The sequence below is a fragment of the Quercus lobata genome, chromosome 8 (assembly GCF_001633185.2).
Source record: "Quercus lobata isolate SW786 chromosome 8, ValleyOak3.0 Primary Assembly, whole genome shotgun sequence".
Lineage (NCBI taxonomy): Eukaryota > Viridiplantae > Streptophyta > Magnoliopsida > Fagales > Fagaceae > Quercus > Quercus lobata.
In genome coordinates this window covers 63586881-63611246 of record NC_044911.1, presented here as the reverse complement: position 1 = coordinate 63611246, position 24366 = coordinate 63586881, and the positions used below count along the sequence as shown (strand labels likewise).

Genomic DNA, 24366 nt, shown 5'->3' with positions numbered 1-24366 from the left:
TGGGCATATAAAAGAAAAAAGAAATACCCAATTATGTAAGCCAAAACATCACAATTTTGCTATGTCGAAGCACACAGATGTTATACATGATTGGCAAGCTTTAATGGTGAGATAGTTATTTATGCCTTTCTCTTAGGATTTTCTAGTCATTCCCATCAAAAAGAGTGATATGAGCATGAGATATAAGAGATCATCTTAATCGTACTCATCATAAACACGAGCCACAAAACTCACTTGCTTAGTTGTGCATTGAGATGCTTATCTGAGTTACAAGAGCTACAAAGTTTAGAGATTTTGTTTCAATGGCTATCAAAAGTACACAAATACCAACATACACAAACACACACTGTTTTTTTTTTTTTTTCTCTTTTTATTTTGAAAAACAAACAAAATAAAGACTAAACAACCAAACAAAAACAGACAAACAACATCAAAGCATGAAAGAAAGATGCAGATTCATGAAAGCCTGATTCCAAAAGCAAATAAGAAATCAAGTAAAGAGAGTCCTACTTTAAATAGAAAGAATTAAAGTAGAGGACAACGAAAAAGACAATTAAGTCTTAGGCTCCTTTCTCACCCACATAGCGTGAGTCTTTGGCCGTGAAGATGAAAAGACACGTGTCCTAATATGACTACTAAAGGACATAGAGGAATTAGAATCCCCCTGAAATTGAGTTAAAAAGCTTAAATAACTCACCAAGAATAGGTACAGAGCCTTTAGACAAAGGATGAGATCTAGTGGACACTCACTTATGAGGAAACAACTTGAAACAATTAGGGCAAGTGTGACCAAAACCACCACAATGGTGACAAACATGAGTAGTTTTAGAGCTACTTGGCTTCCTAGAAGGAGGTCTAACCTTAAAGGTTGACAACTTAGGACAATTTGGCCTAATATGACCAACAATATGACAATGATGACAAGTAGGGACAAATTCAAAATTTGTATTCAACTTAGGAGGAGTTTTAGACATAGGTTTAGAAACTTCAGCGTTAACATCAGATTGTTTACCTTTGTCTATCCTAGCAATATTAGCATTCAACTCTTCATTATTCCTTTTAAATGGAGGAATATATTAAAAAAAAAAAATTCTTTTGAGTTAGGCTCAGCAAGAAGTTTGACACTAGTTAATTTTTCAACTTTGGTTTTAGATTTAACTAGTTGCTCTTCCAAACTCTTAATTTTGTCCACCTGAGATGAAATTTGATTTTTAAATTTCTTATTCAAATTATTAGCTTCATCCAATTTCGCAATCAATTCATCTCTTTCAAGTTTTACCTTTTTAAAATTAGCTTTTAATTTTGTAGAACATTCAAGAGATTTCATACAAAAATTATAAAGTTTGCAATAGGCATCTTGAATATCATCATTGTAAGAAACCTCGAAAAAAGTGTCCTTCAAAAAAGAGGTTCAAGTACCTTTCAGGACAACTCTCTTTTTGGGTAAGTGGTATGGAGTTGCCACTTATTTTTTTATACAAAAAAAAAAAAAAATGATTGAATTGTTCCCTTCATTGATTGACTAAAAAATTACATATTTGAAAAAATTGAAAATTTACATGGGTTTGGGTTCTAGTTACAAACTACCAAATAATTACATGAATTTTTGTCCTTGTTACATTCTACCCAAAATAAAATAAAGACAAGGCTAGATTTACTTAACCAATAACCTAAATCCGGAGGCTAGGTTACAGAATGAGAAGGTGTTAGGCACCAATTCCGCTCAAACAGAATCTTGTCTTCTAGAATCTTATGACCAATGTACCTTTTTATGTATGTCATGAATGATATGTTGAACATGTGAAACAAAGATCAAATTATAAAAATTTATTTATGAATGAAGTCTATTATTTTACTTTAAAAAAATTCAGATTTGTTTTGATTAGTAAAAAAATGATTTTGATTTCTCAAAATACCAAATCTGTTTTGTAGTATTTAGAAAAAATGTGGTTTTTGGAGATAAAAATTAAGATCTGTTTTGTGATGATAAAAAAAAAATGATCTTTAATGACAAAAAAATCAGATCTGTTTTTCTATGTTTTAAAAGAACGAAAAAGATTTTTCAAGAAGAGAGTTTCACTCATAATTTAAATTTATGCAACAAACACAATCATGTTTAATCTTTTTCTTTATTTCAAAAATTTGCATGTATTAAAAAAATCAAATTTGTATCTAAGGAAGACACAAATCAGTTTTGATTAAAAAATTTCAGATCTACATCTAAGGAAGATGAGATTCATTTTATTGTGACAAAAAATTCAGATTTGCATCTAAGGAAGATGCAGATCTGTTTTTGTGGGGGTATAAAACTGGAAAGCCCACGTCAATATCTGTGCTGGGCCCAAGGCCCGATCCAAGGAAGGCCCACTCCTTGGCCATGGGAAGGATCCTCCTCGGCCATAGGAAGGACCCTTCTCGGCCATAAATCTAGCCGAGGGCAAAGGGAGCAACTCGGTCCTGGTGATAACATTTCGGGTCAAACCTATGAGGAAACTAGTCACTAGAAAATATAAGTGTTGGACAGAACCAAGGTCTTGCATGGTCATCGGACTCAAACCTATGGGGAAACCAACTACTTCAAGAAGAAAGTGCTAGACAGAACCAAGGTCTTGCAAGGTTCTCGGACTCAAACCTATGGGGAAACTAGTCACTAGAAAATATAAGTATTGGATAGAACCAAAGTCTTGCATGGTCCTCGGACTCAAACCTATTGGGAAACCAACTACTTCAAGAAGAAAGTGCTAGACAGAACCAAGGTCTTGCATGGTCCTCGGACTCAAACTTATGGGGAAACTAGTCACTAGAAAATATAAGTGTTGGACAGAATCAATGTCTTGCATGGTCCTCGGACTCAAACCTATAGGGAAACCAACTACTTCAAGAAGAACACATCCTCGGGTGATGCCCCATACACAATATAGAACATTCAGCTGTTATCCCAGTTAGTCTCATATGGTTAACCTACTCGAAGTCGGCATTGTTGCGCCCGTTAGTTCTGATAAGTTCAAAGTGATAACTCTTTGCTAACAAGGGCATCGGCCCTAAGTACTATTCAAAAAAAAAAGGACACCAGCATATCTATTCACAAAATAATTATTGCATAAAAGAAAGAACACGCAAAATGGGATAAAGTCATCTTTTATTAGACAAAGAAGTAGTACAGCATACAAAAAAGGGGCTTAGACAAGCCTATACCAGAAGCTAACTAAAAAAAAAGGGATACACGGGGACGATAGATCCTTCGATTTTGCTCTAACGGCGACTGAGCAGGTCTAGGTGGCACCGGTGATGGAAGAGAAGAAGAAGCAGAGGCACCTGGGTGGCACCAGTGATGGAAGAGAAGAAGAAGCGATGGCACCTGGGTGGCACCAGTGATGGAAGAAAGGAAGAAGCGGGGATGCCAAACCCCCATACCAACTCTAACAGCAATCGAGCAAGTATCGTATTAGCAGCAATCGAGCGAGAACGGATGGTACCGGCGATAGGAAATCTCAGTGTTGTCGCACCAAAAATTTGATGCGACCTCCACCTGCTTCGGATTTTGCTGAAGGAAGAAGAGGCTCCTTTCTTGCCTTATCGAGGAGAATAAATGTCTTAAGTCTTTGCCTCCCTTGCCCTGACCAGGCCATTTTGAATCTCGAAGATACCCAAGGTTTCTGAAGAGGGTGTAGACCCTTCACCCTCATCCTGGCCTTAACCATGTCAACCCCCTAAGGCTCAGTCACACTGGTAATGGGGACTTTGGGCTCAATTGGAGGGTTAGGAATTTGAAAAGTTTAAAGGGTCTGCAAATAAAGGGAATGACCTCCCACCGTGCTTCTTATATGGGGGATAAGCCCAGTGGCATTTAATTTGTACAAATCTCCAAGAAAAACTACAAACGAGATTAAGTCCCGCTCAATTCCCAAAGCAGTCTTCAGCCGTTGGATTTGCGTCGCCTCGAAAAGAGACCTTAATGAAGGCTCGCCTCGGGTACCGAAACGTCAAGAATGCGGCATGGGCAAACTAAAAAAATGTCTCACAACCAGGAACGTGCCCCTAGCAAACGAAGAGGCTCCGACAGTGATGAAGGACAAGACTTGGCAAGCCATGACATAGGCCCAATGACGCCAAAATCCTCCTCTCCGTCCGAGGAGCCGGACAGCAGGATTTTGAGGGGCTATTGTGAGGGTATAAAACCGGGAAGCCCACGTCAATATCTGTGCTGGGCCCAAGGCCCGATCCAAGGAAGGCCCACCCCTTGGCCATAGGAAGGATCCTCCTCGACCATGGGAAGGACCCTCCTCAGCCATAAATGTAGCCGAGGTCGAAGGGAGCAACTCAGTCCTGGTGATAACATTCCGGGTCATTTCGCCGAACAGGAAAAGTACTGAAACGACAAAGAACAAGGGAAAGGCTGCCATTACTGCAATTAAGTACTCTGCACCTGACAGAGCCATACTTTTCAGCTTTTACAACCACTCCCAACCACTTTGGGTATGGGCTAATGGGACAAGTACCAGCCCTATAAAGCTGAACCTACGCGTGGACATTCGGGGGAGGGAAAAAGCTAGTATAAAAGGAGGAAGAAGCAGTCCAGAAAAGGGGTTGGGACAAGGTCCAAAAACCGGAGCCACCCAGGCCGTGCCGAGGAGAAAGTCTTCTTGGATAAGATCAGTTCACCTCTGTGCGATCATCATGAACACCATGACAAACAACTGTCCGTTCACCAAAGCCTAGCCTTTTAACCAATTCTCTACAAATTCATTGTATTGGGCCTGCTGATCCAAGATCCCACCCACCGTGTGGTATCAGGCTGAAAAACGAGACCCTACAGTTTTATTTTGAAGAAAAAATTCAAATCTACATCTAAGAAAGATGTAGATTTATTTATTTTGAAGAAAAATTCAAATCTACATCTAAGGAAGATGCAGATCCGTTTTATTTTTAAAAAAATCCTTAGATACAGATCTGTTTTATTTTAAAAAAAAAGAGTTAATTACATGCAGATCTTTAAAACTAAAAAACAAATTATAGCAACAACAAAGGAATCAAGAACATATTTTTCATAAACTAAATTAACAAGGTAGAACATGAATATTTAAGACAATTAAACATGCATCATGATGATGAGAGAAGCATAAAAACAAAAGGGTTAGAAAGAAACCTCTTGCATGAGCACTCTTCTTCTTGAGAGGATGTTTTAGGGTTCAAAGAAATTAATGTAATTCTCTTTGAAACCTAAAAACCCTAATTTAAGCAGCAAGACTCAGAGAGGAAATTAGAAAATATGAGCAATTTAAGAGCCTAATACGTATGCCTCCTAGAGCGTAAAAAAAATGTGCTGAATTATGAGGTTCAGTCTCTATTTATAGAGGTTAGAGGGCTCTAAAAAAAAGATACAGACGATTAGGGTATGAATTTGGACACATCCTTTTGTGATAAGATCAAAAAGGGTATGCACTATCATCACTCGAATGACGTTGGGCAAAAGCCCAACAAAGGAAAATTTGGCCTTTTTAGAGTGCCGTTCGGCACTCCAAAAGTGCCGAATTGGCCTTTGAACACCAAACACTCTTTCGTGTTCGAGTGCCATTTAGACTCCTCTTCTAGGGGTTTTTAACCGGTCATTGTACCTAGACGTGTTTTCATCCTCCGTCTATGATTTTTCATCTCTTTTTTGGATAATTCAGGCTATTTAAGAACAATTATCTTGTAGATAAATACCCTAAAATAAATCTTGATAAAGTTCAGATTATTCACAATTTTATTGTTATCCAATCATCCCTTTTATTCCTATGCATGCAATCCTATCTTAAACACTAATTATCAACTAATTACAGAATTATTTAATTAATTCTAATGATTTGACTAATCAGAATTAATTTAAACTAATCATGTGTGGTCGACCTTACCTAGACGCAATGCATGTTGACCGTGCAACCTTGATCATGCGATATCTTTCGATCCGATGGTCCGATTTGAAAACTAGAAACACCATTAATTGTTAGAATCTCAAGATCATTTTTATGATATGCAATGAATGAATTAATGTATGTAATGCAAATACATGCATTACATGCATGTGATGCATGTAATGCAAGAACCAATTGATGCATGTGATGCAATTATGATTTTTGAGGTACATGGATGATCATTCAAGTCATTCTCCTTGATTAAGTCATATGTGCAAAATTAAGTGTCTACAATCATTATCATTCAACACAAGACCATGCAAATCAAAACAATCAAGAGTTTCCATGACAACGGGGGTCAATGGATCCCACAGCAAAGATTAAAACCTAATCAGAGTGTGCCCGCTCTCATACCACTTGTTGGGAAATTTAAACCCCGATTGATAGAATTAACAACTTTTAAACCCAAGTTGTTAATTAGATTTATTATGAATAAACCTTGTTAAAACAAACAAACATCAATATCGTGTCAATATTATGCATAGCGGAATAATAAATAAGACAAGATATGATAACCCAGGAAAACCAATGAAACAAACTAGTTTTATAGTAAAAAAACCTGGAGGGAAACCTTCTTGAAAAGCAATTCACTATTGTAAAGAGAAGTTTCAGATCTAGTACAAAACCTTTGTCCCTAGACTCTACAATCCCCATAGATGAACTTACAGCAGAAACCTTCTACCATTTCAGAACCTCTGAACTCTTCAATATATGAACGCTACCCTTTTGCACGAATCCCAATACATGACTAACCAATGATGCACGGATCCCAGTACGTGACTAACTCCAGCAACTTGAAGAAGGTTGTTGACTGCAAAGTTCTTCACTTCATCAACAATGAAGATTAAGAAGTATTTAGTTACAAAACCATAAGGCGCAAAAGACATAGTAACTTCTTACAAAGAGAATAAAGCACTAGGTCACTTTCTGAATGTGTTCTCCATATTGTATAACGGCCTTTAAAATAAGTCTTATATATGTCTAGGGTTTTGAGAAAAGAAACCCTACACATACATGTCAGCATGAACCGAAAATCAAATCTAGAAATTTTGATTTCGTAGATTTCAACAGATTCAGCTTCTGTCAAGTTTCGTTCTTAAGTCTCAATATCTGTCGAGGTATCTGTCGAGCTTTAATAAACAATTTTTCTTCACTTGTTTCTTAGTCCAATCTTCATGACTTTAATACTTGGCTTGAACAACATGTTTCTTGAAGTACTAAACCTATCCTAGATCTACCCAATTACAAGTAAAGTGCATTTTATCAAAGGATTAGCCAATTATATAAAATATGTCCTTAACAATAACAATAAACGATTTCAGCTTTCAATTACACAATTTTTTTTTTGGTAATGGAGGTTTTATTATCATATTAATCATGGCAGTTTATTTTCCATACAAAAACTTTACAACTTCCCGTCCTATGCTTTTGATTTTGTTCGAATGAGGTACAAATGAAAGCTGCGTGACCAATTCTTCTCAATTTTGTGGTTTTTTTTTTTCATCAAAAATAAAAATAATATGGTTTCGTTTGGACATACCACTACCAGTCAGTGCATGTGTGTGAGACTATCAAAGGAAAGGTTTTAGATTCTCCCATTGCGAAATATTAAGCAACTGTGGTGTTTATTGATGCAAGGTACAGGTGGGTGGAGACAGCATTCATTATGATTGTAAAGTGATATATATAGTGATATATACATATTATTTGACAATGCCCGGATATCTCATATCTTAGTTCATACGAGCATATATAAGTGACATTTTCCCTGAACAACATTACAAGAAAAATTGAAGCCAACCAAATTATATATATGATGATATAGTTATTAGTTAATGCAATCCATTTTACTGAAAAAGAAATTGTGTACTTTGGTTTGTGGTAATTCTTGTGCAGAGCTACACTTGTACTTCATAGAAGTATAGAACTGGAGTTTCCTAAATTATAAATATTTGGAAGCTGAGTAATCATGGTAAGCATTTCAAAATATAAAAATTTCTTTTGCTTTTGCTAAGCTAGCTAGCATTGCATGTGTTTTGAAGCCGGCCATGTGAATTTGGTAATAGATACACTAAGAGGACAATATTGGATTAATTATTTCATGAATCTTTCATTGATAAATTTCATGAATCTTTCAAACATGGTAAACGGTATTAGTAAATTTTAGTGTCTTAGACTTGTATAATATTGATGCGGGCGGTGATAATAAGACCATTTCCGGTGAAAAGGGGTTTCTTACCACTTTTTCTTGCAAAGGCTACTTTCCTCAATGACTAAAGTGGGAAAAAAATTGATACAAAGCCTTTTTCTATAAAATGAAAACATAGTGTTTGACTGCGGCACATGTCCCATGAGATTTGGACGAGTTCACATGGGATCTTTATAAATTTGATCCAGGCAAAGAAATCTTCAAAGAGTGATTAATTCCTTGCATGTAAGAGCCTGTAAGGTTTTTTTTTTTTTTTTTTTTTATTTTTAATAAACAGTAATACTTATTAGAATACACATGAAAATAGTAATATTAATGTTTTAAACCGGATTTATAATACATTACATAACCAGAATATAACTACAAAAAAGTCTAACCTTTGTAGTTGTAGACTGGAATTATAAACAGCGGACACTAGACATACACAGCCAATATGGGATAAACATCCCTATTCTTTTGAGTAAAAAGTAATACTTATTAGAACACACACGAAAATAGTAATATTGGTATTTTAAACCAGGTTTATAATACACTATATAACCAGAATACAACTACAAAAAAGCATAACCTTTGTAGTTGTAGACTAAGGTTATAAACAACAGACACTGGACACACACAGCCAATGTGGGATAAACATCTCTATTTTTTTTGAGTAAATAGTAATACTTATTAGAACACACACAAAAGAGCCTGTAAGGTTTAGGGAGGTTATTATTTAAGGTGACAATAAATCTAGACTTCTATATCAATTACAAGAAACTGTTAGGCCAATAACCATATAACCTATAGGCTAGTGAAAATATTTTACGTTTGACCAAATATTTTACTGCAAAACAAATATAATAAAATAGGAAAATATTTTACGTCGAAACAAACAGAACATCCATCTTCTTTACGAAATGCTATGAACATAACGTACATTTATAATATGGAAAGCATCCTTCTATTTGAGGAGATATTTTGAGTAAATTTAACATCAACTTATTTAATTTTTTGCTAATTACTTTTTACTGTAACATAGAAATGATGTAATACCAAAATGAACATTCTAACTATATAGTTCATTTTAGTTTTAGAATATAGATGAGTCTAAAATTAATATATTCTTTAAAGGGAGATTTTTTTTTGTTATTTTTTTTTTCAATTCAATGAATGCAAGTACTAATATTTTAGATTGGATTGAAATCTTCAAAGAGTTTTGAGGCCGGCTTGGAATTTTTCTTTGGAACAATATTCTTTTCCTTTTCGATAAAATAGTGTGTAAATACCTTAGTAGAAGTGCTTTTCAAAAACTCTTTTTTAGAAAACATCAACATGGTATATCTTTTGTAGTGTGTTAGGGAGTTTATAAAAGAAATATGTAATTTTACTATTATAATATAATATTTAACTTCTTCTTTTTTATTCCTTTTGAGAAGATATTCAACTTCTATTTATCTTTTTTAAAGTAGAAGTTGAATAATATTTCTTTAAGAAAAATATTCTTGAGAATAATTTTTTTTTTTTTTTTTAATGAGAAGAATACTTATGAGGGAATGGGATAAAATAAGCATTTCTTTCTACAAAACTCCCAAACAAGGAAATAGTGACAAATATCATCTTTATTTTATTCATTTTCATTTCTTTCTCTTCTTCCAATGAAATGTTATTGAGTATTCTCTTTCATGAGACAAGCTAGGAAATTTTTCTTTTTGTGACGGGTGTGGTTTGATTTTTTTGCATTAAGATAAGTTAAAGATAAGATGTGCAATTTTGCACCACAAGAAGAGTCTTTTGTGAAAGGGAAAGGAAAAATAATTGAGAAGAAGACTTGGATTGGAAAAACAGTGGTTTAGGACTTCTAGGTCATAATATTATGCAAGTAGCTAGATTTTTTTATTTTTTTATTTTTTGGGTCACTGCCTTTGTTTTTCATTGCTAGCCAAATGGTTGCTTGAAGGAGTCCTATGTGTGTACAGCACAAGGACAATCATGTACAAGTTAAAAGAGAACTTTGGTCATTGATTTGGTAACGGAGAGGTATGGTAGGTTTGCACACTTGAATTATTCATGCATTAGACAGGTATCAAGATGAAACTAAAATATAATTAAATTCAGAAACAAGTTCTATAAGTAAAAATAAAATAAGCCGCACCCTCCACCTATATGTGGACTATATATATATATATATATATATATATATATATATTGATTTGTTTGGTGGTTTTGCAGGTTAACATACTTTCCAAAGTTTCAACTATGCTAGCATAAGCACCAAAAGTCTTTAAGTCACACCTCACCCACTTTTCTTCTTATTCTAGAGTCTAGGAAGCTACAAATTATATATATATTATTTTATACAAAATTTCACAAAATATGATGTGTCTTGCCACTTAGTACATATTATGGGCCCATCAAAATCTGAATTCAAACTCAAATCATGGGTTCAATGGCATGATGACACATAAGATTTTGTGAAATTTTTTGCTGCTTCTTGTTATTAAGTAGGTTGATTAAGCCCAATGGGTGGGAAAAAAATTGGAATATTATAATTCACGAGCACAAAAGTATTAGAAGAATGCAGAAAATTAAATTTAAAAAATGAAATCATGTAAACACAAGTGAATAGAAGGTCCTCACGTGTAAGTTGGTGATGATAATAATGACCTTGTAAAAGAGACTCAGAAATCAAAATCAATGGGGCTCACAAGGTAATTAGGTGGGCATAACAATGGGTAGTGGTTACAGGTCCCGCTCGTGAATACTGAAGATGATGATCAAAATGACCATTTAAGAATAACGTTAGACTGACAAGGTGACTAATCAACTTTTGGTGGACACTCTTGTCATACAAATTGTGTTTTGGTATTTATTTACATCATTGAAATTTATTTCCATGTCCACTTGCGTGTCCGGGCTCAATTGCGCAAGCCTGTTACCTGAGCAGCGGTACTACTATTATTATTATTATTATTTTTTTTTTTTTGGGAGTAAAATCGACATAATTTATTATTGAAACAAAAAATGGCAAAAATTAGCTCAAAACAAATTTAGACTTTGGAGAAATATCTCATAACCTACTGCATGACAATTTATAAGACAACTAGTTAATATCCTGCGCAATACGCGGTGCATTTTGATAAATTTTGTAAGAAATTATTTATAACCCATTGATTTAATGAATACTATTATTATTAGTCACATTTAATCTATGAGGTTTTCCACTAAAACTAATTGCAAACTAAATACAGTGGGGGGAAAATTCCTCATATTCACGCAACCAAGAAATGTCACCAGATCATAGTGAAATTGTCATCTACAAACTTATTAGTTCTTAGGTGTCTTTCTTGTATTATTTATGTTTTATATATCAATTAGCTATAAAAAAATTCTAGAATTTTATGATACAACAATAGAAAAAAATAATGCCATAGTGATGCAACAATATCACAATTTAACTTCCAAATTTTAATTGAACTAAAAGTAGCCAAAAATGGATCCTTACCAAGTATATGCATTATAAAGAAAACCAAAAATATAAATTGGCAAATAATATGAAAAAATAATTCTAAATAAATTACAATGCTACATAAGTAAAACCGTATAAATAAAATCTAAAAAAAAAATTTAAGATGAACATAATATTTTAAAAATTAACATACCTCTCAGAAAGAAAAACAAAGATATTGTGAGAAAATTAAGGAAATTTAATTTTTGAGTCCAATAGAAATTGGGATTTATATTGGAAAAATGTGGAGACAAATAATATTTGCCCAATTTATTGAATTTGACTCTTACAATATTGGATTGAAATTAGTCTTATGCAGAAAATTGAAAGTTTTTTTTTTTATTCCTACATTTCCCATGACCTTTTAAATTCATCCGTATCAATTCAAAGCATGTAAAATTATAAATGTATATAAATTCTTTAAATTTTATTCCTACATTTCTCATGAAATTTTAATTCCATCCGTATCAATTCAAAGTATGTAAAGTTATAAATGCATACAAATTCTTTGAATTTTATTAATACATTGAAATAAATGCATTTGTCATTACCTAATAGTTTGACATAAATGCTAAATTTAGATGATGTGGAAACCCAAATGAGAAGGATGTCATTCAATATGACCTTGGGCAAAATCTTGTGTTTTCCTACATGAGGTCTTTACTTTTATATATATATATATAAATATATATATATATATTGATGATTGATATCTATTATTTATGTTAAAAAAATTATGTGACTAATTTACACATGTGTGATCTCTTTAATTGTCACATAATGGATTGGAAAAAGATAATTTTAAACTGGTTTGGAGCTAAAATTTTTCCTATCGGAAAGTATAATATTATGAATAAAGTTTGGTATCAAACTTGATTGTAGTTTAAGGTTACAACTCTCACTGCAAAAATTAACATGACTACATATTTTGAAATCAAACCGTTTGATTGTATATTCTTTATGTTCTTAACATACATATAACTTTTTGTACCAATTGGATATTATTTATTTTTTTGATCCATAAACTTAAATTTTATACTTAATTTTAAACTACAAAAATTTAAAATTTAAACAATATATTGATGACATAATTTTTTATTTTTGATCTTCTATAAATTTGCAAGCATTAAGAATATAAGAAAAAAATGTAATCTAATGGTGAATTTGTCAAAATTCACTTTTAGTAAAAAGATATTGATTGAAATTATAGCTTTAATTAGTTAGGTTATAACCAAATTTGTTGCCAAATTTTGTCTTGACTATTATTTATATACAACATGAGCCAAAAAAAAAACCGCCAAGAAAAAAAAAAAAAAGTTTACTCCATATGAATTATACAAGAAACAGCCCTCCAGTCAACAAATGTGGCTCGGAGAATTAAGAAAAAAGTACTATCATTTTAGTTTCAGAAAATGAATTGCTAAATTTGCTGCTTTCCAAACTCATGCAGGTTTTACCCAACTGATAGTACATATATATAAATATATATATATATATATATATATATAAAATCAATACCATCAAAGAAGGGAAGGTTGGTTAGGTTTAAGCAGGCTTCACACAAGTAGTTTCTACGCCATTTTCTTGCTCCTCCCCCACAAACCACAATGATAACATGTCAGGCTAGAAATTATTTTCATTCCATGCCTTTCATATAAACAACTTAGGGTATGTTTGGATGTCACTTATTTTGTTAAAATTGAAAACTTATCGCTGAAAATACTGTAGATAAAAGTAGAATTTAGTTGAAATAGTATAGCAAAGCTATAAATAATACTAAAAAGTGCAATGGAATCCATGAATAATATCAAAAATAATTTGAATAGTTAAATAATTTTAATTTTTCATTGGTATCCAAACATATACTTAATTTTGTTGGGTACTCGAAGTTTTCAAAGTTGCTTCTGAAAATGTTGTATCCATTTTTTTTTTTTTTTTTTATAATTGCCCAAAAATACTTATAGAATAGTCAACACGAACAGGGGCACTATTACTATATACTCTATAAAGAATTGCATAAGCATATAAAGTATTGAATCATAGCTGGTACCCTTAAAAATTTCCAACCTTATTAAAATACATTGTAGGTCAAATATTTGAATATTAGTAAATTCTAGATTACATGACAAAATTCACAATATTTGTCCGGTTATGACTGATATACAATCAAAGAGATTCTAATATCTAGAACTGATATACAATCAAATATTTAAATATGGGTAAGTTTTAGATTACATGACAAAATTCACAATATTTGTCAGGTTATGACTGACTCTAATCAAAATGGTATTGTATTAATCACAATTTACTAATATCTAGAAATTTTCAAAAAAAAATTCCAAATTTTATTGTGTATTTCACATTGTAATTTGATATATTGGGGCCTTATTGTTATTAAGCAAGTGGGGTGAAGATACAATCCACCTTAAAAGAAAGATGCTACGTTTATAATATTTTTACAACAAATTATAGGTGGTTAGTTGTTATTGGGTCAAATTTGAAACTAACACTAAGATTACTTTTTTGCCTTAACAATAACAACTAGTAACAACTTGCGACTTAAAATTTGTTGTAAAAATGTTATAGACATATCATTTCTAGGGTCGGCTCAAGGCCTAGGCCTAAGGCCCCACCAAAAAACAACAATTTTCTTAGGGAAAAAAGCACCACATTCCATAGTTAAAGGCCCAAATTTTTATAAAACTATATATATATAAATATATATATATATTTTTTTTCCTAAAGGTTGTACATTTTTTTTATTAGTGATGTTAAGAATACTACAACTTTTACTATTGGCTTACAAATTGTTATGTTATTAATCACAAAAAAAGTGATATAAACATTCATTAGTTAAATTGATGAAGTTCATCAATGAAAGACAACGTCACATTATATTTTGAACATTTTCTAGTGCTTTTAATTAGCATATTTTTCTTTTTTATTTCTATTTTCTTTTTAATTTCTATTAAGACTCTCAAATTACGAGACTAATAGAACCTTAACTCAATTTAAACCCTAAAATATTTCAAAAAGATATTGCAAATGTGTTGAATCATAAATTATAGATTAATCTCCCCTGATAGTTTGAGACTTTGATTTTTGTAAACTAATATCCTACAAAGCCACACACCAAATAATATCTATCTCTCTCTCTTAAAATCAAAATATAAAATTAAAAATTAAATTACAACTTTATTTAACTATGCATCGTCTTATATCCAAAATAAAGTATCTTTTTTAATTGCAATATATTTTTATTTATTTTTATTAATATTTATAATTCAACTATGATATTCAATTCTCTATATGAAATTAACATTAGTCTAGTAGATATTATTTATGTATTTAATATATCAAACTAACCTTAATTTGATTAGTATTTAATAATTTTGTTTAATTAATATTTACATATTAAAGACCCCGCATAAATTTTTTGCTTTAGGCCCCAGGTTATGTTGGGCCAATCATTTCTCACCTTAAAAGGAAAGTTCGTCTGTTCATACAAAGCTGTCAACATGTGCCATGAACTTGCAGCAATTATAACTTGTAAGGTATGCTACTATTGATACACATGGCGTTCAATATGCTTGATATGAGAATAGAAAAATATTTGAAATAAATAACTAAATAAGTAGATAGAGAAATAAGGAAAAGAAAACACAATGAATACACCATTAGATTACATGTTTTTATAATTTTCATAATTACATTACATTTTTATAATTTTTACATTTATAAAATATTAAGATGATTAAATATCAATTTAATTTAAAATTATACAAAAATTGAATAATAAATAATATCATATTAACGTGAATTTTGATGTATTTTTCAAGGACAATAAAAATGTGTGCATAACAAAAGCATTTTGAATTTATTAATTCATTAAAAATTTATTGAATGGTGTAATATTAATAAAAAGTTATATTAGATGTAACTGGATCATATCTTGAATTATCAAAAAAAAAAAAAAAAGTTTCGAATATTGACTTTTTATTTATTTATTTTCTTTTTTAACTTTATGTTCACCATATTTTTATAATATTTTTTAATTTTGATAATTTCAATAATAGATGAGAGAGATTCGAACTTTGACTATTACTATAAAACACAGAACAAACAATGTAACTATCTTAGGGCCACCCCTATAAGATTTCTCTATGTAATAACTCGATGTATGTGAGATGGGATGACTGCACATATCCAAAGGAATAATTAGATGCTCAAAAGAAGTCTAAATACCATTATTTATCAAAAAACAAAACAAAACACATTACTAAAAAATAGAGCAAACAACGTCATTACAAGGCACCCAATTATATATATAAATATATATATATATATATATTTATTTATATATATAAGTTCTAAATGACTAGAAACCAGAGCAGGTAACCTCCCTCTCCTACAGTGCGGAATAGGCAAGAACCACGTGGCTAGCTAACAAGATGATTAGGTCGGTAACATTTCTCACAAAACAATTCTGCAATCAATTCAAGATGATTAGAATAATTCCCCAAAAATATTAGATTATTCCAAGGTCGACGCCCATAAGCCTTATGAAACAATTTAATTTTGTGATGATGAATAATATTAATGGCCGCCATTGGAGAGCCCTTGACCTTTTGCAGGGGATTCCTTTAATCTATAGAGGTTAGGATATCCTGATTTTGTGAGGTAAAGATTAAATAGTTTAAGTGGGTTTCAGCTAGTTCAACTAGTAAAGTTTTTTATGGTTGAATAAAAATTCGAGATTTAATTTCTGTTTACATCAAAAATCGATTAGTATTTTGATCTGATGATAAAAAACACACTAATCAGAAGTGTCACGTCATTAACTGAAATTCTATAATAATAATAATAATAAAAAGAATTAAATAGTTTAATTAGAAATAGACAATCTATCTTATTGGAATCGTATACTTTTACAAACATTGCCATTACAATACGTTATATTGTTGACTATCAATGCCTAGCTTTGTTTGCTTTATGAGTGACCTGAAATAAAAATTACTTGGTCTTCTTTTTACTCTTTATTTTTATTTCTCTAGCCAAAGACTAAGTATTGTGGTGGTGACATCTTTATCCTTAACTCCTAAATTGACAAATAAGACAATGGTTCATCATAGACTAAATACTTCCCTTTTCATACCATGAATATATAACAGAATTTGAAACTAAAAAAATTAAGTTAGAAGAAAAGACTCAATCAATTGATGTGATAAAATTCATTTAGAAAATTATTCGATACTTCAGAAATAATATTTTCTCTTTTTATACAAATGGTGAATTTTAAATTTAATTAATAAACCTATTATCGAAAGTGAAAGTAGGGGTGTCCATAGAACTCGGTCACCCGTTCAACCTGTCGAATCCGCCTGAAACTGAACTGCCACCACCCGAACCAACCAATCCGATGGTCGGCAGTGGGTCGCCACCCACAAAACCTGATCCCTTCGGGTCGACTAGCGGGTTTCCTCCCCAAAAACCCAAGCCACCTGACCCAACCATAAAATCAACAAAATACGACAAGATCCAAAGTTTTTCTGACAAAGAGCTACTTGAAATCCACTGCAATCCACCAAATCCGGCAATATTTTTTATTTTCTGACGAAGAGCTACTTGAAATCCACTAAATCCGGCGAGATATCGTTAAGATCTAGTCCAGATTCGACGAATTTGGCCAGATCTCGACCGATCCGATGAAATATCAGCATCGACGACGAAACCCGAAACCGACCAACAGCAACCCAAAACCCAACGGACCAGATCTGAATGATCAGACCATTAATACGGGTTGGTTTCAGTTTTGATTTTCACCCACCCAAAAAATTTGGGTCAAGTCTGGGTCAGGCACAAACCCGACCCGGCCCGACCTGACCCGACCTGTGGACACCCATAAGTGAAACATTGCTCTAATTATAATTATTCACCATCAAGGGAAGGTTTTGTAGTTGCTAATATATTCCTTATCAAAAAATAAAAGGTAATTGGCTAGTTGCTAATATATTCATTGCGGCAATTTGAAAGGTAAAGTATATTATATTTCTGCTTCATATTGAAGTATATTCAGTCCTATATGTTGGGAGTGTAATTCGGTATAGAATGCTGTATAATTTGGAAATATCATATACCTTCTCATCCCAAAACTTACGCACTAATCAATTACTCTGAAAAACTGGTAAAAATCACGGAAAAAGTTCTTTTTTTTTTTTTTTTTTTACAGTCACGGAAAGAGTTCTAAAGTTACAGCTGGATGGAACAGATCACCAGCCCATACAATTTTACGAGTAAACCACATCACACGTAATTACTCATTATCTATCCCATACAAGTCTCGTGTAAGGCTGTGTTTGGTTGCTGGAAATCGTTTTCCGGAAAATACATATTTTCCGGAAATGCTAATTTCCGGAAAAGGAAAATGTATTTGGGTGTTTGGCTGTTTCGGAAATCGTTTTACGGAAAATCAATTCCGGTGTTTGATTCGTCCAAATATTTTACGGAAATCGTTTTACGGAAATTTAATTTCGGTGTTTGATTCGTCCAAATATTTTACGGAAAATACTTTACGGAAAACGTTTTCCCATGTTTGGTTCGAAAAATACTTTACGGAAAATAATTTGGATCAACATAATCGAGCTGGAGTTAGAGCTTAAAAATAACTAGTTTGAAACTATATTTTACTCTTTATAGATAAAATTCAAGAACCTGCATTCCCTATACATATCTGTAACAATACTTTACGGAAAATTATAACATCAAACATAATCATTCGAATATGCCCATAATCATTGGAAATTTCCGACCCAGTGGTGGATGATTCATTTGCGTTCTTCCCCTTTTCAACCACACATTCCTCCACATTATCTGCGATAAACTCTGCACTATCCCCATTATCTGGCTCATTTTCGATATCCACTCCGGACTTAGCAAAGCCACCTGTGGCTGTGTCCTTTCCCACCACAATCGCTAATTCATCGTAAAACTCAATTTTTTTGTTCAGATACTCGGCATGCTTCCGATGTGCCTGTAAGGGAGAAAAGATCCGTTTGATTGGAACTTCAAGAAATTTAACGACATTCTTCACAAAAGCAAATTGGCTATCATCATAACCTTGAAGTTGTTCAAGTGGTCGACTTCAATGGCCAATTCAAATTGGCTAAGGTACGATTTTTGCACGAAAGGGAAATGAAAACGACAAGGGTGAAGGTTATGAATCATCCCAACACTGGCCTCCAGGCGACTACTGCCATTTGTTGCCAAATTGGGATCAAAATCAGCAAAAAATTGGTTTCATGGCAGATAGTAATTTTTTGTTTTTGTTTTGGTAATTGGATTAATGTTAGTAAAATTGAACCTTAAGAGGTGTTTTAGTGGGATTTTTTTTTTTTTAATTTTTAATTTTAAATTAGGATATTCTTCTAAATTTTCATCCGGATTCTAGATTTCTTTAAATGATTTTTTTTTTTTTGGGTCATTTTTTTTCGAGAATTTGATTGTGCATTGTAAGTTTATTTTGTCTTTTATTTTTCCCTTGACAAAAAAAAGGGGGAAAAAAAAGAAAAAAAAAAAAAAGAAAGAAGAAAAGAAAAGATGTGGTTTCACAAGAATGGACAGCACTTACCCCTTTGCCAATGTGATTTAAACAATGATAGCAGAAAGATAGGCATGGAAAGTTTTCAAAATTTAATCTCCCTAAATTGGGCATGATTAATTGTCAAACAAGTTGATCGTAGGTTGTATAGGTAGCCAAGTACTGTTATAAGTATTACAAGTTTTATTACATTAAGCTAATAAATTGACGTGTTACCAATTATAAAAAGATAATTCAAATATTGAATGGTGAGTTAAGGAAATCATACAACAACAACAACAAAGCCTAAGTCTCACAATTTGGGTCGGTTATGAATCCTTGATAGATTAGATTGGGAAAAGAATTCATGTGTCGGATCTTCCAGTGTAATCAACTCTACTGCTACTTAATGTACTGAGAAAGCCACTTGACACCATCTAAATACTCTGTTGCTTCAGCCACAAAAACCTCAAGGGGACAGCCATTTTCATCAGCTGGCTCTACCTTACGCGTCCCTATGGTGACATCAAGCAGGCCGAGGAAGAAACACAATCTCTCTTTTGGGAGAGAAAAAGCTCCATTAGATGTTACGACAAAAATAAGGAATGGAACATTTGGAAAGGCCTCATCAGACAGTAGAGCATGCAGCTCTTCTCTTGGCCCCAAAAATTGCTCCTTGTCCATGATATCAGCATTCACAATGTACGCAATGGCATCCATCTACAGAACAGAGATTACAATGTATTTAGCAATTATGCATTACTTAAAAAGGAAGAGAGCATGGTGGAGCAATACACAATGGCAAGCAAAACTCAAAACAATTTCCACTTTGCTAGCCAACCAGGCAGCAATTTGCCAAATTTGCAATACAGAATCACGAATATACAAGAATCAGCTTTTTTTTGGTAAATAAAAGTAAAACAACTACAAGAAACAAGGGCTAAACAAGAAAGAATAGTCAACATGTAAGAAGTAAATGATGTACTAGTAGAATGACAAAGAGAATGAATTATGTATGTTGTGACATTATTAGCAGACCTTCTAAAACAAAATGTGCTACAATTGCACTCCCATGATCAATGTTTGCCTACCATGAATCAAATATAAACACAGAAAGGTTTGCCTGGATTATGAAGGCAATAGTATATTAAGATTTAGGGTCAGGCAATAACATAAGCAAAAACAATTTCTCAGGCCTCTGGGGTTCAGTTGGGATAGCAAAGTTGAAGCATATGAAACATCTATACAAGAAATTTAGTAAATGGAGATATATAAGAGCACCAAAATTCTCATTTGCTTAGTATTTTGGTTAGAGGTTTGCCAAATCAGTTAAAAATATAACAAAGGTTAACTTTTCATTGCAAAACCAAAATATTCAATATTGCCAAATTTATGGCATATACTATATATACAGTCACAACTTATAGTTTATCATGGTTCAAATTGGGGGTGAATCTGGCTCTGGATTACTGGAAAAAACTAGTCACAGACTCACAATCATGTAAGTCATGTTCCCTATTAACATCGAATCATAAAATTGACTGTGTTCACATCAAAAAAAAGAAAAAGAAAAAGAAAAAAAGACTGTTAAAAAAAAAGGACTAAGACTTAAAGGATTCCATTAAACCAAAACAAAGAGTACATCAGATTAAACAGCTTGGTCTAACACTGCAACAGAGTTAGAACTAGGCAACCCCAAAACATACAAGCTTTCTCAAGAGTAAATAAGAAATTTAAATTACAATCCAATATCATCATATTGCACAAATCATTAACTATATATTCTCATTAAAGATAATTGATAGATTGAGAAATCTACCTTGGCACCATAGTCTCTCCAAACTCAATGAGTAATCCAATGTTCTCCTAAATCAAAAAAGTTGGAACTTGATTTTCCCAAATGTAGATACCCATGATGTCAAGTACTCAGATGGCATCACAGATGGTGTAATATTTGATTTCCCAAGTGTGCTCTGGATCTGCAATATTCACTTACCAGTACCCACAACAAAGAATACCAAATTAAACAAAATACCAAGCCACCATTTGTTTGCTGAGAATCAAATCTAAATAAACTATGAAATGAGAGAGTGTGGATCGGAGCTGTGTGGATCGGACTGAGAAATGAAATGAGAGAGTGTGGATCGGAGAAATAAGGGTGATCGGACAGAGAAATGAGCGGATCGGAGAAATAAGGGTGATCGGACAGAGAAATGAGCGGATCGGACTGAGAAATGGAAAAGGGAAACTCACCGTGCGTGGAGAGGATCAGCTGCGTGAGGGAGATGGGCTTGAGCGTTTGGCGTGAGGGAGATGGTGGAGCTCGGTGTGTGGATCGGGGCTTGGAGCTCGGAGCTTGGAGCTTCTTCGCTCGGTGTGTGGATCGAAGCTTGGAGAGCTCTGTGTGTGTCGAGTGCGTGTGAGAGAGCAGAATGGAAAATGTTTGAAGTGAAAATGAGGACTGAAATGATTTTCCGCCCCAGAAGCCTTATTTTACGGTCAAACTGAAAATATTTTCAGTTTGACCTAATTTTCCGGACCTACCAAACACGCTATTTTCCGGAAAAGGATTTCTGAATTCCGTTTGAAGTCAAAACAAACGGAGCCTAAGACACAAAACTAGCAAGTCCACTTTTAAGTTTGTAGGGAACACTAACAACAACTTCTGTGTCTAATAATCAACATGACCGAATGAAGAGTCTCTATCAGCGTAAAATGCCATAACAATCCATACAAAACGTCAAAACCATCAACAACAGTCCTAGTAAAAGACTCTTCAATAAAAAAAAAACACCTTTCCCTCTAATTAAGCCATTATCTCTATCTAAAAAAAAAAAACAAAATTCAATTAAACCAAGCAATGTCCTCGCAATTGATTGATTGCATATTCTTATTCATTCAATCTAGAGGGATATTGTTTGATTTTAAGTTTAAGAAGAGATTGAGATAAACCCGAATGTTTAGAAGGAAAAAATGCAATTAACTCAAAATTTTATTTTATTTCTTGGTGCAAAAATATGTAGAAGTGTTAAATAATCTTCACAAAATAATAAACATAGTCTCTTGGGAAAAAAAGACAGTATTACAATAACCATAGAAGTGGATGGTTAGATTAAGAACCTTTAAGAGTTGTTAAGACAATTCTATCATAAAAAATTTTAATTTGCTATTTATCTATTTTGAAATGATGATAGTTATTTTATTTTTATTTTTACATACTGAAAAAAATCTGTTCCAGACATTTCAAATTGATAAATGGTATTTTAAGAACTGCATAATAAAGTTACCCAAAAACTCAATCAATTCCTCATTCATGAAGGGTTAATGATGGTTGTAAGGACGCGTTTCGTGGCGGACCGTAACAGTGTCGGGTTCGCACGTGAAAAGGCCCCTAACAATATCATTTGTAGAGCGTGGGTTTGGAAGGTTAGGCCTTGGTTGATAGGCGGTGGGTTTTTCACGGTGTTCGTACCAGTTTAAGTTTTCCTACACCCCTGGAGTCTTTCTCCTGGAGGTGGGCTGGGAGGCTCAGGTTTCTGGTCATTTTTCCCAACCCTCCACTCTTTAGGTTGCTTATTTTTCCTTTTATATTTGCCTGCGTTCATTGTCCTTCGTCCACGTATTGGATCAACCTTTCCTAGATTGATACTTGTCCCATCAGCCCATATTCAAAGTCGTTGGGGGTGGTTGTAAAAGCCAAAGAATGCGGCTTTGTCAGGTTCAGAGCATTGAATGGCAGTAAGGGCAGCTTTCCCTGGATATTTTAGATCTTTTTTCCGAGTTTCAGTTTTATACCATTTTTACCCTTCTTTACGAGGGGGAACTTTGGGTCTGCCGAGGACTGAACTACCCTCGGCGGTACCCAAAGTCTATTTCGTTGAACTTGGGCCATAATCCTCCTCGGCTTGGCCCATAAATCATTTACACCCTACAATGGTCATTGCCTCTACTAGTTTTTTTTGTTTATTCCGCTATCAATTGTTAGTCTGATTTCAAAATTTTAAATTTTATGAGGAAAAAAATATTTTTTTTTATGAAATTATGAGGAAAAATTCATTTCACGTGTTGTATTGTTGAACCATTCTAGATCATCTAAATTCAAATAAAATTATATGAAAAGAAAAAAAAATTTGTATCCATTATCTTTAAAAACAAGACAATACTATGAGATATTTCAAATCAATAAGTCTACAAACCTAATTACAATTTTTTTTTATGCAATATCCTTGTTTTACTCCACTCCCATCATAAAATGAACAGTCTATAAATTTAGATTCAATTGTTTTATATATATATATATATATATATTTTTTTTTTTCTAGAGTCATGTAACTCAATTAATCCACTTGTAATTTGAAGGGAAAAAATTAATCTTTTTTTTCCCAAATATCTCAAAAAGACAACATTTTGAGATATTTCAAATCAATAAGTCTACCAACCTAATTACAAAATTTTGTTTTTCCACAATTCCCTTGTGCTACTCCACTCCCATCATAAAATGGATAGTCTATGAATTTGAATTCAATTATTTTACATTAGTTTTTTTTTCTAAAATCTTATAATTCAGTTGGCACTAATAATTCTAACACGGCAACTGAATTTACAGAAGATGAAGAAAAAAAAAAACTAATATTTATTTCCTGCAAATTAAAACTCACACGTGTTTAGTGTATACCCACGTGTTTGAAGTATTAATCATGTGAACGTAAAACAAGAGAACAGTACCCACAGAGAGAGAAACAAAAAGAGTACTATTCCACTTTATGTTACTTCGAGGAAGCTCACTGCCTGAATTTATGAGAGTGTTTTACTCAGTCCACTTCATTTATTAAAATTCTAAAACAGACTTTGATTTATTGATACTTCTATAGCTCCCAAACAAAACAAAAGTAAAGATGACAGTGTTTGTTTGTGCCATTTTAAAAAGTCAGTCGCCGCACTCGTTACACTCCACAGATTCCCACAAACCAAACGCGTTCACAAAAAACAACTTGACCCCACAATCAAAGTGTTGTTGTCATTTTCAGCTCGGCGGCTCTATCGTAACTTTTGGTCATTAGACTCAGTCCCATGTCATTCCTGTACCTGTAAACTTTTCTTTCAATGTGTTTTTTTTTAATTAAAAAAAAAAAAAAACTTT

The 24366-nt window shown here is 32.8% G+C and overlaps 1 long non-coding RNA gene across 2 annotated transcripts; it reads right to left on the bottom strand.

The window, feature by feature from the left end:
* Positions 1-19345: 19345 nt before the first annotated feature.
* LOC115958460 lies at positions 19346-21816 on the bottom strand. 2 transcript variants are annotated; one of them, XR_004084542.1, is made up of 3 exons: positions 21480-21816; positions 21046-21217; positions 19346-19946 (listed from the first exon to the last, which is right to left on the bottom strand). It is a non-coding gene; the product is annotated as an uncharacterized LOC115958460 (long non-coding RNA). The 2 variants fall into 2 exon arrangements; XR_004084541.1 differs by having other exon boundaries at positions 21046-21205.
* Between the last annotated feature and the right edge of the window lie 2550 nt (positions 21817-24366).